The following is a 12,895-nucleotide window of genomic DNA, read 5'->3' as shown; positions in this document are numbered from 1 at the left end:
CGCCCTCCTCTCCTCCGGGATCAGGAACCGGATCGCCTGCTTCGGTATCCCCTTCATCTCGGCCAACTTGTCCACCATCGCTGCCTCGGGTAATCCCAGTGGATAAGAACAGATACTACACTTGATCTTAGCCAAAAGGCCGAGAAGCGATACCCCACAACTGCACGGGGTGCGGCGGCCCCTCTAGCGACGCCCCCCGCGCTCACATGGTTACGGGGGGAGGCGGGGCCAGCAAAAGCGGACCGCCGCCGCCGCCGCCGCCGCAAAACAAAACACCACGACGCTTGACTTTGGACAGGCAGGTGCAGCTCCGCCGAAGCAGAGCTTCCAAAAATACCGTAAACTCGGGGCAGTTCCCCTCCACGGAAATCTTTAGTAAAAGGCGAAAGATTTGTACGAGATGAAGAGAAACCCGAGCGATGGCTGCCACAGGGCACGCCGGACGGAGAGCATGAACGGCGCCGGTCGTGGACGTGAGGGTGACTCCAAGGCGTTGCCCAGTGGCAACAAGACTGCAGTATCAACATCCCCTTTAAATTTAAATGTGTAAAAAAAAAAAAAAAAAAAAAAAAAAAAAAAAAAAAAAAAAAAAAGAGTAAAAGGGCGGGAAAACCCAAAAGGGGCCGAAAAGGGAGGTGGCGCGGTTGGCCAAAACACCTGGCAAGGACTCCTGCTGCTGCGTCTGCTCTGCTAAGGAGGATTTCATCACAGTCAGTCAGTCAGTCAGTCAGTCAGTCAGTTCCACTGGGTTGGTTCTTTTCTTACACAGTCAAAGGAATGTGCACCGTTCCCGGAGTCGCTGCAATACCGGGTCGATGCGTGGAGCGGACGGAGCAAGCCCCTCTTCCGTCTCCCTGTTCCAAAAATCAGATTAATATATGGTCCTCGGGTAGAGGACGTATCAGATATTAAACTGATAAGAACAGATTTTTTTGTATTGAAGTTTATTCATACCAGATCAAAATATACAAAGCATAGTTACAGCCAGAACATGAAGAATTCAGAAAGCAGGGAAAAAGAAAAAGAGAAAAAAGAAAGGCTGCAACATACGGGCACAAATGCCCCTTTGAGAACGACTCGGGCGCGCAGGCCCAGCCAAAAGCAACCCCCTAACACAAAACCCACCCCCCCACCCACTTACATCACCATTACACAGTTAATTACACAAACCCACCACCAGTAACCCACTAATCCATGCCCATAGTCCTCTTCAAACTGTCCACATCCCATCCAGCAATCTGCTCAGGAGGGGGGCGACTCCCCCGTCCTGCGGTCCGCCTCTCCGTCACCGACTCCACCGAATCCATCGACTCCTCCAACTCCAGCTCCGCCGACTCGCCCGTAGTCCCCAACTCAGCCACCAGGGGCAGGGAGCGTCCAAAGGCCGCCACCCCCTCCCCCGGCCGCTGACGCCGCACCGGAGCACTCGCCAGACCTCCACCCTCCAGGGGGCGCTTCCCAGACACCATCGCCAGCTCCGCCATCTCCTCTTCCTGGGAGGCTGTTGCCTCCGCCCAGCTCGACACCCCGACCCTCTCCGTGGCCACGCCCGGCCTGCCCTTCGACCCCGCCGACCCTCCGACCTCTGGGCGGCCATCTTGGCTGCCATGCGGCCTAGCGGTAGCCGTAGCCACCAGGCAGCCACCATGCGGCCCCGCTCCAGCTCCTCCAGCAGATACTGCAGCTCCCGTCACTCCACTCGCACCAGCCACCGCTCCCGCTCCTCCAGCAGATACTGCAGCTCCCTTCGCTCCGCTCACACCAGCCGTCACCGGACCCGTCGACCTCCTCTCCAGCGCACCAGTCATCAGAGGAGCCCCTGCGGGGGAAACAGAAACCCCCCCACCACCAGACAGCCCCAAAACTGCTCCCGCATAGCTCTGTCTCTTAGGGCACCTCAGAAAGAGGTGATCCTTGGCCCCACACAAAGAACACTCCCTTCTCTCCCCACAGTTCTTCACCACATGCCCCACCACCCCACAACGCACACACCGCTGCGCAACACATTCACTCCTCAAGTGCCCCTCTTCCCCACATCCCCAACAAACAGTCGGCAAGTCTGGTAAAAACACCCTCCCGCGATCCGTCCCCAGAGCAAACAAATGTGGAGGCCGCAGCTGGCGGCCCTCCCCAGAAGTACGAAACCGCACACTGTACCTCCACTTTCCAGTCCAAAATCCATTGCCGTCCATGACCTTCTGCCCCGTTGACACCAAGCTGCAGTACCGGCTCAGGAACCCCCGGACATCCAGCTCCAACACGTGCGGGTTGAACATCTGCACCACGACCGCGTTGGCTGCGCTCCACACCACGCGCTTAATCCCCACGATCCGTGCATCTCCTTTCCCCTTCCCGTACGCCACGCGCAGGTCCTCCTCCGTCTTAAACGTGACGTCGTGCTGCCCCACCGCCGGGTAATCCTGCAGGCAGAGCACGTCCGCTCCCGACAATCCCAACACGCCCTTGAGAATGACCTCTCCGAAACCAGCCCGATCCAGCTCTGCCCTCCTCGTCTCCGGGATCAGGTAGCGGATCGCATACCTTGGTATCCCCTTAGTTGCCTCTATCTCGTCCAACATCGCTGCCTCGGATAATCCTCGTGTGTAAGAACACTTGATCTTAGCCAAAAGGCCGAGAAGCGATACCCCACAACTGCACGGGGTGCGGCGGCCCCTCTAGCGACGCCCCCCGCGCTCACATGGTTACGGGGGGAGGCGGGGCCAGCAAAAGCGGACCGCCGCCGCCGCCGCCGCCGCAAAACAAAACACCACGACGCTTGACTTTGGACAGGCAGGTGCAGCTCCGCCGAAGCAGAGCTTCCAAAAATACCGTAAACTCGGGGCAGTTCCCCTCCACGGAAATCTTTAGTAAAAGGCGAAAGATTTGTACGAGATGAAGAGAAACCCGAGCGATGGCTGCCACAGGGCACGCCGGACGGAGAGCATGAACGGCGCCGGTCGTGGACGTGAGGGTGACTCCAAGGCGTTGCCCAGTGGCAACAAGACTGCAGTATCAACATCCCCTTTAAATTTAAATGTGTAAAAAAAAAAAAAAAAAAAAAAAAAAAAAAAAAAAAAAAAAAAAAGAGTAAAAGGGCGGGAAAACCCAAAAGGGGCCGAAAAGGGAGGTGGCGCGGTTGGCCAAAACACCTGGCAAGGACTCCTGCTGCTGCGTCTGCTCTGCTAAGGAGGATTTCATCACAGTCAGTCAGTCAGTCAGTCAGTCAGTCAGTCAGTCAGTTCCACTGGGTTGGTTCTTTTCTTACACAGTCAAAGGAATGTGCACCGTTCCCGGAGTCGCTGCAATACCGGGTCGATGCGTGGAGCGGACGGAGCAAGCCCCTCTTCCGTCTCCCTGTTCCAAAAATCAGATTAATATATGGTCCTCGGGTAGAGGACGTATCAGATATTAAACTGATAAGAACAGATACTACACTTGATCTTAGCCAAAAGGCCGAGAAGCGATACCCCACAACTGCACGGGGTGCGGCGGCCCCTCTAGCGACGCCCCCCGCGCTCACATGGTTACGGGGGGAGGCGGGGCCAGCAAAAGCGGACCGCCGCCGCCGCCGCCGCCGCAAAACAAAACACCACGACGCTTGACTTTGGACAGGCAGGTGCAGCTCCGCCGAAGCAGAGCTTCCAAAAATACCGTAAACTCGGGGCAGTTCCCCTCCACGGAAATCTTTAGTAAAAGGCGAAAGATTTGTACGAGATGAAGAGAAACCCGAGCGATGGCTGCCACAGGGCACGCCGGACGGAGAGCATGAACGGCGCCGGTCGTGGACGTGAGGGTGACTCCAAGGCGTTGCCCAGTGGCAACAAGACTGCAGTATCAACATCCCCTTTAAATTTAAATGTGTAAAAAAAAAAAAAAAAAAAAAAAAAAAAAAAAAAAAAAAAAAAAAGAGTAAAAGGGCGGGAAAACCCAAAAGGGGCCGAAAAGGGAGGTGGCGCGGTTGGCCAAAACACCTGGCAAGGACTCCTGCTGCTGCGTCTGCTCTGCTAAGGAGGATTTCATCACAGTCAGTCAGTCAGTCAGTCAGTCAGTCAGTCAGTCAGTTCCACTGGGTTGGTTCTTTTCTTACACAGTCAAAGGAATGTGCACCGTTCCCGGAGTCGCTGCAATACCGGGTCGATGCGTGGAGCGGACGGAGCAAGCCCCTCTTCCGTCTCCCTGTTCCAAAAATCAGATTAATATATGGTCCTCGGGTAGAGGACGTATCAGATATTAAACTGATAAGAACAGATACTACACTTGATCTTAGCCAAAAGGCCGAGAAGCGATACCCCACAACTGCACGGGGTGCGGCGGCCCCTCTAGCGACGCCCCCCGCGCTCACATGGTTACGGGGGGAGGCGGGGCCAGCAAAAGCGGACCGCCGCCGCCGCCGCCGCCGCAAAACAAAACACCACGACGCTTGACTTTGGACAGGCAGGTGCAGCTCCGCCGAAGCAGAGCTTCCAAAAATACCGTAAACTCGGGGCAGTTCCCCTCCACGGAAATCTTTAGTAAAAGGCGAAAGATTTGTACGAGATGAAGAGAAACCCGAGCGATGGCTGCCACAGGGCACGCCGGACGGAGAGCATGAACGGCGCCGGTCGTGGACGTGAGGGTGACTCCAAGGCGTTGCCCAGTGGCAACAAGACTGCAGTATCAACATCCCCTTTAAATTTAAATGTGTAAAAAAAAAAAAAAAAAAAAAAAAAAAAAAAAAAAAAAAAAAAAAGAGTAAAAGGGCGGGAAAACCCAAAAGGGGCCGAAAAGGGAGGTGGCGCGGTTGGCCAAAACACCTGGCAAGGACTCCTGCTGCTGCGTCTGCTCTGCTAAGGAGGATTTCATCACAGTCAGTCAGTCAGTCAGTCAGTCAGTCAGTCAGTCAGTTCCACTGGGTTGGTTCTTTTCTTACACAGTCAAAGGAATGTGCACCGTTCCCGGAGTCGCTGCAATACCGGGTCGATGCGTGGAGCGGACGGAGCAAGCCCCTCTTCCGTCTCCCTGTTCCAAAAATCAGATTAATATATGGTCCTCGGGTAGAGGACGTATCAGATATTAAACTGATAAGAACAGATTTTTTTTTTTTTTTTTATATTCGTTTATTGCATAACCCAAATTAAACAATCATACAAGTATGTCCCCCATGGACAACCAAAATTACCAGAAAGAAAATCCAAAATTTAAAAAAAATACAAAAACCAGCATAGACACCGGGACCTAGCCCGGGCAAGGGCCAGCCCCCCTAGGGGGCCCCCCAAAATAAAAAGCCCGAAGGCCAGACACACAAACATAAAACCAACCTACAAACAAGAGCATTATACACTCAGACCCATCAACCAAACACTCTCTCAGCCCCAACTCCATCTTTAATCCTCCCCAAAAAACCACCCAACATGCGCTTCCCCACTAGTCCATGCCCATAGTTCGCTTCAAACTGTCCACATCCCATCCAGCAATCTGGGCAGGAGGGGGGCGACTCCCCCGTCCTGCGGTCCGCCTCTCCGTCGCCAGCTCCACCGAATCCACCGACTCCTCCGACTCCAGCTCCGTCGACTCGCCCGTAGTCCCCACCTCAGCCACCAGGGGCAGGGAGCGTCCGAAGGCCGCCACCCCCTCCCCCGGCCGCTGACGCCGCACCGGAGCACTCACCGGACCTCCACCCTCCAGGGGGCGCTTCCCAGACACCATCGCCAGCTCCGCCATCTCCTCTTCCTGGGAGGCTGTTGCCTCCGCCCAGCTCGACACCCCGACCCTCTCCGTGGCCACGCCCAGCCTGCCCTTCGACCCCGCCGTCCCTCCGACCTCTGGGCGGCCATCTTGGCTGCCATGCGGCCTAGCGGTAGCCGTAGCCACCCGGCAGCCACCATGCGGCCCAGCTCCCGCACCACCAGCAGACACTGCAGCTCCCGTTACTCCACTCGTACCAGCCACCGCCAGTCCAGTCGACCTCCGCTCCAACACACCAGCCACCACAGGAGCCCCTGCGGGGGAAACAGAAACCCTCCCACCACCAGATTGTCCCACCACCGCTCCCGCATAGCTCTGTCTCTTGGGGCACCTCCGAAAGAGGTGATCCTTAGCCCTGCACAGTGAACACTCCCTTTTCTCCCCGCAGTCCTTCACCAAATGCCCCACCACCCCACAACGAATACACCGCTGCGCAACACATTCACTCCTCAGGTGTCCCTCTTCCCCACATCCCCAACAAACATTTGGCAAGTCCGGCAAAAACACCCTCCCACGGTCCGACCCCAGAGCAAACAAATGTGGAGGCCGCAGCTGGCGGCCCCCAGAAACACGAAAACACACACTGTACCTCCACTTTCCAGTCCAAAATCCGTTAGCGTCCACGACCTTCTGCCCCTTAGTCACCGCGCTGCAATACCGGCTCAGGAACCACCGCAAGTCCGGCTCCAACACGTGCGGGTTGAACACCTGCACCACCACCGTACTGATATCGTTCCATCTCCTGCGCTTGATCCCTGTAATCCGTACGTCATCATTCCCCTTCCCGTAGGCGACGCGCAGGTCCTCCTCCGTCTTAAAGGTGACATCATGCCACCCCATCGCCGGGTAGTCCTGCAGGCACAGCACATCGTCTCCCGATAATCCCAACACGCCCTTGAGAATCACCTCTCCAAATCCCGCCCGGTCCAACTCCGCTCTCCTTGCCTCCGGGATCAGGTACCGGATAGCCTGCCTCGGTATCCCCTTCCCCTCGTCCACTACGTCCACCATCGCTGCCTCGGGTAATCCCCGTGGATAAGAACAGATACTACACTTGATCTTAGCCAAAAGGCCGAGAAGCGATACCCCACAACTGCACGGGGTGCGGCGGCCCCTCTAGCGACGCCCCCCGCGCTCACATGGTTACGGGGGGAGGCGGGGCCAGCAAAAGCGGACCGCCGCCGCCGCCGCCGCCGCAAAACAAAACACCACGACGCTTGACTTTGGACAGGCAGGTGCAGCTCCGCCGAAGCAGAGCTTCCAAAAATACCGTAAACTCGGGGCAGTTCCCCTCCACGGAAATCTTTAGTAAAAGGCGAAAGATTTGTACGAGATGAAGAGAAACCCGAGCGATGGCTGCCACAGGGCACGCCGGACGGAGAGCATGAACGGCGCCGGTCGTGGACGTGAGGGTGACTCCAAGGCGTTGCCCAGTGGCAACAAGACTGCAGTATCAACATCCCCTTTAAATTTAAATGTGTAAAAAAAAAAAAAAAAAAAAAAAAAAAAAAAAAAAAAAAAAAAAAGAGTAAAAGGGCGGGAAAACCCAAAAGGGGCCGAAAAGGGAGGTGGCGCGGTTGGCCAAAACACCTGGCAAGGACTCCTGCTGCTGCGTCTGCTCTGCTAAGGAGGATTTCATCACAGTCAGTCAGTCAGTCAGTCAGTCAGTCAGTCAGTCAGTTCCACTGGGTTGGTTCTTTTCTTACACAGTCAAAGGAATGTGCACCGTTCCCGGAGTCGCTGCAATACCGGGTCGATGCGTGGAGCGGACGGAGCAAGCCCCTCTTCCGTCTCCCTGTTCCAAAAATCAGATTAATATATGGTCCTCGGGTAGAGGACGTATCAGATATTAAACTGATAAGAACAGATACTACACTTGATCTTAGCCAAAAGGCCGAGAAGCGATACCCCACAACTGCACGGGGTGCGGCGGCCCCTCTAGCGACGCCCCCCGCGCTCACATGGTTACGGGGGGAGGCGGGGCCAGCAAAAGCGGACCGCCGCCGCCGCCGCCGCCGCAAAACAAAACACCACGACGCTTGACTTTGGACAGGCAGGTGCAGCTCCGCCGAAGCAGAGCTTCCAAAAATACCGTAAACTCGGGGCAGTTCCCCTCCACGGAAATCTTTAGTAAAAGGCGAAAGATTTGTACGAGATGAAGAGAAACCCGAGCGATGGCTGCCACAGGGCACGCCGGACGGAGAGCATGAACGGCGCCGGTCGTGGACGTGAGGGTGACTCCAAGGCGTTGCCCAGTGGCAACAAGACTGCAGTATCAACATCCCCTTTAAATTTAAATGTGTAAAAAAAAAAAAAAAAAAAAAAAAAAAAAAAAAAAAAAAAAAAAAGAGTAAAAGGGCGGGAAAACCCAAAAGGGGCCGAAAAGGGAGGTGGCGCGGTTGGCCAAAACACCTGGCAAGGACTCCTGCTGCTGCGTCTGCTCTGCTAAGGAGGATTTCATCACAGTCAGTCAGTCAGTCAGTCAGTCAGTCAGTCAGTCAGTTCCACTGGGTTGGTTCTTTTCTTACACAGTCAAAGGAATGTGCACCGTTCCCGGAGTCGCTGCAATACCGGGTCGATGCGTGGAGCGGACGGAGCAAGCCCCTCTTCCGTCTCCCTGTTCCAAAAATCAGATTAATATATGGTCCTCGGGTAGAGGACGTATCAGATATTAAACTGATAAGAACAGATACTACACTTGATCTTAGCCAAAAGGCCGAGAAGCGATACCCCACAACTGCACGGGGTGCGGCGGCCCCTCTAGCGACGCCCCCCGCGCTCACATGGTTACGGGGGGAGGCGGGGCCAGCAAAAGCGGACCGCCGCCGCCGCCGCCGCCGCAAAACAAAACACCACGACGCTTGACTTTGGACAGGCAGGTGCAGCTCCGCCGAAGCAGAGCTTCCAAAAATACCGTAAACTCGGGGCAGTTCCCCTCCACGGAAATCTTTAGTAAAAGGCGAAAGATTTGTACGAGATGAAGAGAAACCCGAGCGATGGCTGCCACAGGGCACGCCGGACGGAGAGCATGAACGGCGCCGGTCGTGGACGTGAGGGTGACTCCAAGGCGTTGCCCAGTGGCAACAAGACTGCAGTATCAACATCCCCTTTAAATTTAAATGTGTAAAAAAAAAAAAAAAAAAAAAAAAAAAAAAAAAAAAAAAAAAAAAGAGTAAAAGGGCGGGAAAACCCAAAAGGGGCCGAAAAGGGAGGTGGCGCGGTTGGCCAAAACACCTGGCAAGGACTCCTGCTGCTGCGTCTGCTCTGCTAAGGAGGATTTCATCACAGTCAGTCAGTCAGTCAGTCAGTCAGTCAGTCAGTCAGTTCCACTGGGTTGGTTCTTTTCTTACACAGTCAAAGGAATGTGCACCGTTCCCGGAGTCGCTGCAATACCGGGTCGATGCGTGGAGCGGACGGAGCAAGCCCCTCTTCCGTCTCCCTGTTCCAAAAATCAGATTAATATATGGTCCTCGGGTAGAGGACGTATCAGATATTAAACTGATAAGAACAGATTTTTTTTTTTTTTTTTATATTCGTTTATTGCATAACCCAAATTAAACAATCATACAAGTATGTCCCCCATGGACAACCAAAATTACCAGAAAGAAAATCCAAAATTTAAAAAAAATACAAAAACCAGCATAGACACCGGGACCTAGCCCGGGCAAGGGCCAGCCCCCCTAGGGGGCCCCCCAAAATAAAAAGCCCGAAGGCCAGACACACAAACATAAAACCAACCTACAAACAAGAGCATTATACACTCAGACCCATCAACCAAACACTCTCTCAGCCCCAACTCCATCTTTAATCCTCCCCAAAAAACCACCCAACATGCGCTTCCCCACTAGTCCATGCCCATAGTTCGCTTCAAACTGTCCACATCCCATCCAGCAATCTGGGCAGGAGGGGGGCGACTCCCCCGTCCTGCGGTCCGCCTCTCCGTCGCCAGCTCCACCGAATCCACCGACTCCTCCGACTCCAGCTCCGTCGACTCGCCCGTAGTCCCCACCTCAGCCACCAGGGGCAGGGAGCGTCCGAAGGCCGCCACCCCCTCCCCCGGCCGCTGACGCCGCACCGGAGCACTCACCGGACCTCCACCCTCCAGGGGGCGCTTCCCAGACACCATCGCCAGCTCCGCCATCTCCTCTTCCTGGGAGGCTGTTGCCTCCGCCCAGCTCGACACCCCGACCCTCTCCGTGGCCACGCCCAGCCTGCCCTTCGACCCCGCCGTCCCTCCGACCTCTGGGCGGCCATCTTGGCTGCCATGCGGCCTAGCGGTAGCCGTAGCCACCCGGCAGCCACCATGCGGCCCAGCTCCCGCACCACCAGCAGACACTGCAGCTCCCGTTACTCCACTCGTACCAGCCACCGCCAGTCCAGTCGACCTCCGCTCCAACACACCAGCCACCACAGGAGCCCCTGCGGGGGAAACAGAAACCCTCCCACCACCAGATTGTCCCACCACCGCTCCCGCATAGCTCTGTCTCTTGGGGCACCTCCGAAAGAGGTGATCCTTAGCCCTGCACAGTGAACACTCCCTTTTCTCCCCGCAGTCCTTCACCAAATGCCCCACCACCCCACAACGAATACACCGCTGCGCAACACATTCACTCCTCAGGTGTCCCTCTTCCCCACATCCCCAACAAACATTTGGCAAGTCCGGCAAAAACACCCTCCCACGGTCCGACCCCAGAGCAAACAAATGTGGAGGCCGCAGCTGGCGGCCCCCAGAAACACGAAAACACACACTGTACCTCCACTTTCCAGTCCAAAATCCGTTAGCGTCCACGACCTTCTGCCCCTTAGTCACCGCGCTGCAATACCGGCTCAGGAACCACCGCAAGTCCGGCTCCAACACGTGCGGGTTGAACACCTGCACCACCACCGTACTGATATCGTTCCATCTCCTGCGCTTGATCCCTGTAATCCGTACGTCATCATTCCCCTTCCCGTAGGCGACGCGCAGGTCCTCCTCCGTCTTAAAGGTGACATCATGCCACCCCATCGCCGGGTAGTCCTGCAGGCACAGCACATCGTCTCCCGATAATCCCAACACGCCCTTGAGAATCACCTCTCCAAATCCCGCCCGGTCCAACTCCGCTCTCCTTGCCTCCGGGATCAGGTACCGGATAGCCTGCCTCGGTATCCCCTTCCCCTCGTCCACTACGTCCACCATCGCTGCCTCGGGTAATCCCCGTGGATAAGAACAGATACTACACTTGATCTTAGCCAAAAGGCCGAGAAGCGATACCCCACAACTGCACGGGGTGCGGCGGCCCCTCTAGCGACGCCCCCCGCGCTCACATGGTTACGGGGGGAGGCGGGGCCAGCAAAAGCGGACCGCCGCCGCCGCCGCCGCCGCAAAACAAAACACCACGACGCTTGACTTTGGACAGGCAGGTGCAGCTCCGCCGAAGCAGAGCTTCCAAAAATACCGTAAACTCGGGGCAGTTCCCCTCCACGGAAATCTTTAGTAAAAGGCGAAAGATTTGTACGAGATGAAGAGAAACCCGAGCGATGGCTGCCACAGGGCACGCCGGACGGAGAGCATGAACGGCGCCGGTCGTGGACGTGAGGGTGACTCCAAGGCGTTGCCCAGTGGCAACAAGACTGCAGTATCAACATCCCCTTTAAATTTAAATGTGTAAAAAAAAAAAAAAAAAAAAAAAAAAAAAAAAAAAAAAAAAAAAAGAGTAAAAGGGCGGGAAAACCCAAAAGGGGCCGAAAAGGGAGGTGGCGCGGTTGGCCAAAACACCTGGCAAGGACTCCTGCTGCTGCGTCTGCTCTGCTAAGGAGGATTTCATCACAGTCAGTCAGTCAGTCAGTCAGTCAGTCAGTCAGTCAGTTCCACTGGGTTGGTTCTTTTCTTACACAGTCAAAGGAATGTGCACCGTTCCCGGAGTCGCTGCAATACCGGGTCGATGCGTGGAGCGGACGGAGCAAGCCCCTCTTCCGTCTCCCTGTTCCAAAAATCAGATTAATATATGGTCCTCGGGTAGAGGACGTATCAGATATTAAACTGATAAGAACAGATACTACACTTGATCTTAGCCAAAAGGCCGAGAAGCGATACCCCACAACTGCACGGGGTGCGGCGGCCCCTCTAGCGACGCCCCCCGCGCTCACATGGTTACGGGGGGAGGCGGGGCCAGCAAAAGCGGACCGCCGCCGCCGCCGCCGCCGCAAAACAAAACACCACGACGCTTGACTTTGGACAGGCAGGTGCAGCTCCGCCGAAGCAGAGCTTCCAAAAATACCGTAAACTCGGGGCAGTTCCCCTCCACGGAAATCTTTAGTAAAAGGCGAAAGATTTGTACGAGATGAAGAGAAACCCGAGCGATGGCTGCCACAGGGCACGCCGGACGGAGAGCATGAACGGCGCCGGTCGTGGACGTGAGGGTGACTCCAAGGCGTTGCCCAGTGGCAACAAGACTGCAGTATCAACATCCCCTTTAAATTTAAATGTGTAAAAAAAAAAAAAAAAAAAAAAAAAAAAAAAAAAAAAAAAAAAAAGAGTAAAAGGGCGGGAAAACCCAAAAGGGGCCGAAAAGGGAGGTGGCGCGGTTGGCCAAAACACCTGGCAAGGACTCCTGCTGCTGCGTCTGCTCTGCTAAGGAGGATTTCATCACAGTCAGTCAGTCAGTCAGTCAGTCAGTCAGTCAGTCAGTTCCACTGGGTTGGTTCTTTTCTTACACAGTCAAAGGAATGTGCACCGTTCCCGGAGTCGCTGCAATACCGGGTCGATGCGTGGAGCGGACGGAGCAAGCCCCTCTTCCGTCTCCCTGTTCCAAAAATCAGATTAATATATGGTCCTCGGGTAGAGGACGTATCAGATATTAAACTGATAAGAACAGATACTACACTTGATCTTAGCCAAAAGGCCGAGAAGCGATACCCCACAACTGCACGGGGTGCGGCGGCCCCTCTAGCGACGCCCCCCGCGCTCACATGGTTACGGGGGGAGGCGGGGCCAGCAAAAGCGGACCGCCGCCGCCGCCGCCGCCGCAAAACAAAACACCACGACGCTTGACTTTGGACAGGCAGGTGCAGCTCCGCCGAAGCAGAGCTTCCAAAAATACCGTAAACTCGGGGCAGTTCCCCTCCACGGAAATCTTTAGTAAAAGGCGAAAGATTTGTACGAGATGAAGAGAAACCCGAGCGATGGCTGCCA

The 12,895-nt window shown here is 55.5% G+C and overlaps 17 non-coding genes and 5 pseudogenes across 17 annotated transcripts; all 22 read right to left on the bottom strand.

Moving 5' to 3' along the window:
* Window positions 1-39: 39 nt before the first annotated feature.
* LOC121684546 lies at window positions 40-151 on the bottom strand (annotated as a pseudogene).
* A 155-nt stretch (window positions 152-306) lies between these two features.
* LOC121679999 lies at window positions 307-420 on the bottom strand. The gene has a single exon (XR_006021520.1). It is a non-coding gene; the product is annotated as a U5 spliceosomal RNA (small nuclear RNA).
* Window positions 421-774: 354 nt separating this feature from the next.
* Window positions 775-967, bottom strand: LOC121683759. The gene has a single exon (XR_006022901.1). It is a non-coding gene; the product is annotated as a U2 spliceosomal RNA (small nuclear RNA).
* Window positions 968-2,798: 1,831 nt separating this feature from the next.
* LOC121679997 lies at window positions 2,799-2,912 on the bottom strand. Its single transcript, XR_006021514.1, has one exon. It is a non-coding gene; the product is annotated as a U5 spliceosomal RNA (small nuclear RNA).
* Window positions 2,913-3,274: 362 nt separating this feature from the next.
* Window positions 3,275-3,465, bottom strand: LOC121680550. Its single transcript, XR_006021735.1, has one exon. It is a non-coding gene; the product is annotated as a U2 spliceosomal RNA (small nuclear RNA).
* A 155-nt stretch (window positions 3,466-3,620) lies between these two features.
* Window positions 3,621-3,734, bottom strand: LOC121679991. The gene has a single exon (XR_006021511.1). It is a non-coding gene; the product is annotated as a U5 spliceosomal RNA (small nuclear RNA).
* A 362-nt stretch (window positions 3,735-4,096) lies between these two features.
* Window positions 4,097-4,287, bottom strand: LOC121680477. Its single transcript, XR_006021719.1, has one exon. It is a non-coding gene; the product is annotated as a U2 spliceosomal RNA (small nuclear RNA).
* A 155-nt stretch (window positions 4,288-4,442) lies between these two features.
* On the bottom strand, window positions 4,443-4,556 carry LOC121679985. The gene has a single exon (XR_006021510.1). It is a non-coding gene; the product is annotated as a U5 spliceosomal RNA (small nuclear RNA).
* Window positions 4,557-4,918: 362 nt separating this feature from the next.
* LOC121684049 lies at window positions 4,919-5,125 on the bottom strand (annotated as a pseudogene).
* A 1,551-nt stretch (window positions 5,126-6,676) lies between these two features.
* Window positions 6,677-6,808, bottom strand: LOC121684511 (annotated as a pseudogene).
* A 155-nt stretch (window positions 6,809-6,963) lies between these two features.
* Window positions 6,964-7,077, bottom strand: LOC121679982. Its single transcript, XR_006021509.1, has one exon. It is a non-coding gene; the product is annotated as a U5 spliceosomal RNA (small nuclear RNA).
* A 362-nt stretch (window positions 7,078-7,439) lies between these two features.
* LOC121680425 lies at window positions 7,440-7,630 on the bottom strand. The gene has a single exon (XR_006021694.1). It is a non-coding gene; the product is annotated as a U2 spliceosomal RNA (small nuclear RNA).
* A 155-nt stretch (window positions 7,631-7,785) lies between these two features.
* On the bottom strand, window positions 7,786-7,899 carry LOC121679980. Its single transcript, XR_006021508.1, has one exon. It is a non-coding gene; the product is annotated as a U5 spliceosomal RNA (small nuclear RNA).
* A 362-nt stretch (window positions 7,900-8,261) lies between these two features.
* LOC121680366 lies at window positions 8,262-8,452 on the bottom strand. The gene has a single exon (XR_006021670.1). It is a non-coding gene; the product is annotated as a U2 spliceosomal RNA (small nuclear RNA).
* Window positions 8,453-8,607: 155 nt separating this feature from the next.
* On the bottom strand, window positions 8,608-8,721 carry LOC121679974. Its single transcript, XR_006021506.1, has one exon. It is a non-coding gene; the product is annotated as a U5 spliceosomal RNA (small nuclear RNA).
* A 362-nt stretch (window positions 8,722-9,083) lies between these two features.
* Window positions 9,084-9,290, bottom strand: LOC121684044 (annotated as a pseudogene).
* A 1,551-nt stretch (window positions 9,291-10,841) lies between these two features.
* On the bottom strand, window positions 10,842-10,973 carry LOC121684504 (annotated as a pseudogene).
* Window positions 10,974-11,128: 155 nt separating this feature from the next.
* LOC121679968 lies at window positions 11,129-11,242 on the bottom strand. Its single transcript, XR_006021504.1, has one exon. It is a non-coding gene; the product is annotated as a U5 spliceosomal RNA (small nuclear RNA).
* A 362-nt stretch (window positions 11,243-11,604) lies between these two features.
* Window positions 11,605-11,795, bottom strand: LOC121680321. The gene has a single exon (XR_006021654.1). It is a non-coding gene; the product is annotated as a U2 spliceosomal RNA (small nuclear RNA).
* Window positions 11,796-11,950: 155 nt separating this feature from the next.
* LOC121679963 lies at window positions 11,951-12,064 on the bottom strand. Its single transcript, XR_006021503.1, has one exon. It is a non-coding gene; the product is annotated as a U5 spliceosomal RNA (small nuclear RNA).
* A 362-nt stretch (window positions 12,065-12,426) lies between these two features.
* LOC121680288 lies at window positions 12,427-12,617 on the bottom strand. The gene has a single exon (XR_006021639.1). It is a non-coding gene; the product is annotated as a U2 spliceosomal RNA (small nuclear RNA).
* A 155-nt stretch (window positions 12,618-12,772) lies between these two features.
* On the bottom strand, window positions 12,773-12,886 carry LOC121679956. Its single transcript, XR_006021500.1, has one exon. It is a non-coding gene; the product is annotated as a U5 spliceosomal RNA (small nuclear RNA).
* Between the last annotated feature and the right edge of the window lie 9 nt (window positions 12,887-12,895).

Source organism: Alosa sapidissima, chromosome 1 (genome assembly GCF_018492685.1).
Source record: "Alosa sapidissima isolate fAloSap1 chromosome 1, fAloSap1.pri, whole genome shotgun sequence".
NCBI classification, from domain to species: Eukaryota; Metazoa; Chordata; class Actinopteri; order Clupeiformes; family Clupeidae; genus Alosa; species Alosa sapidissima.
The sequence above is the reverse complement of the archived record's forward strand: the minus strand, read 5'-3'. Positions and strand labels throughout refer to the sequence as shown.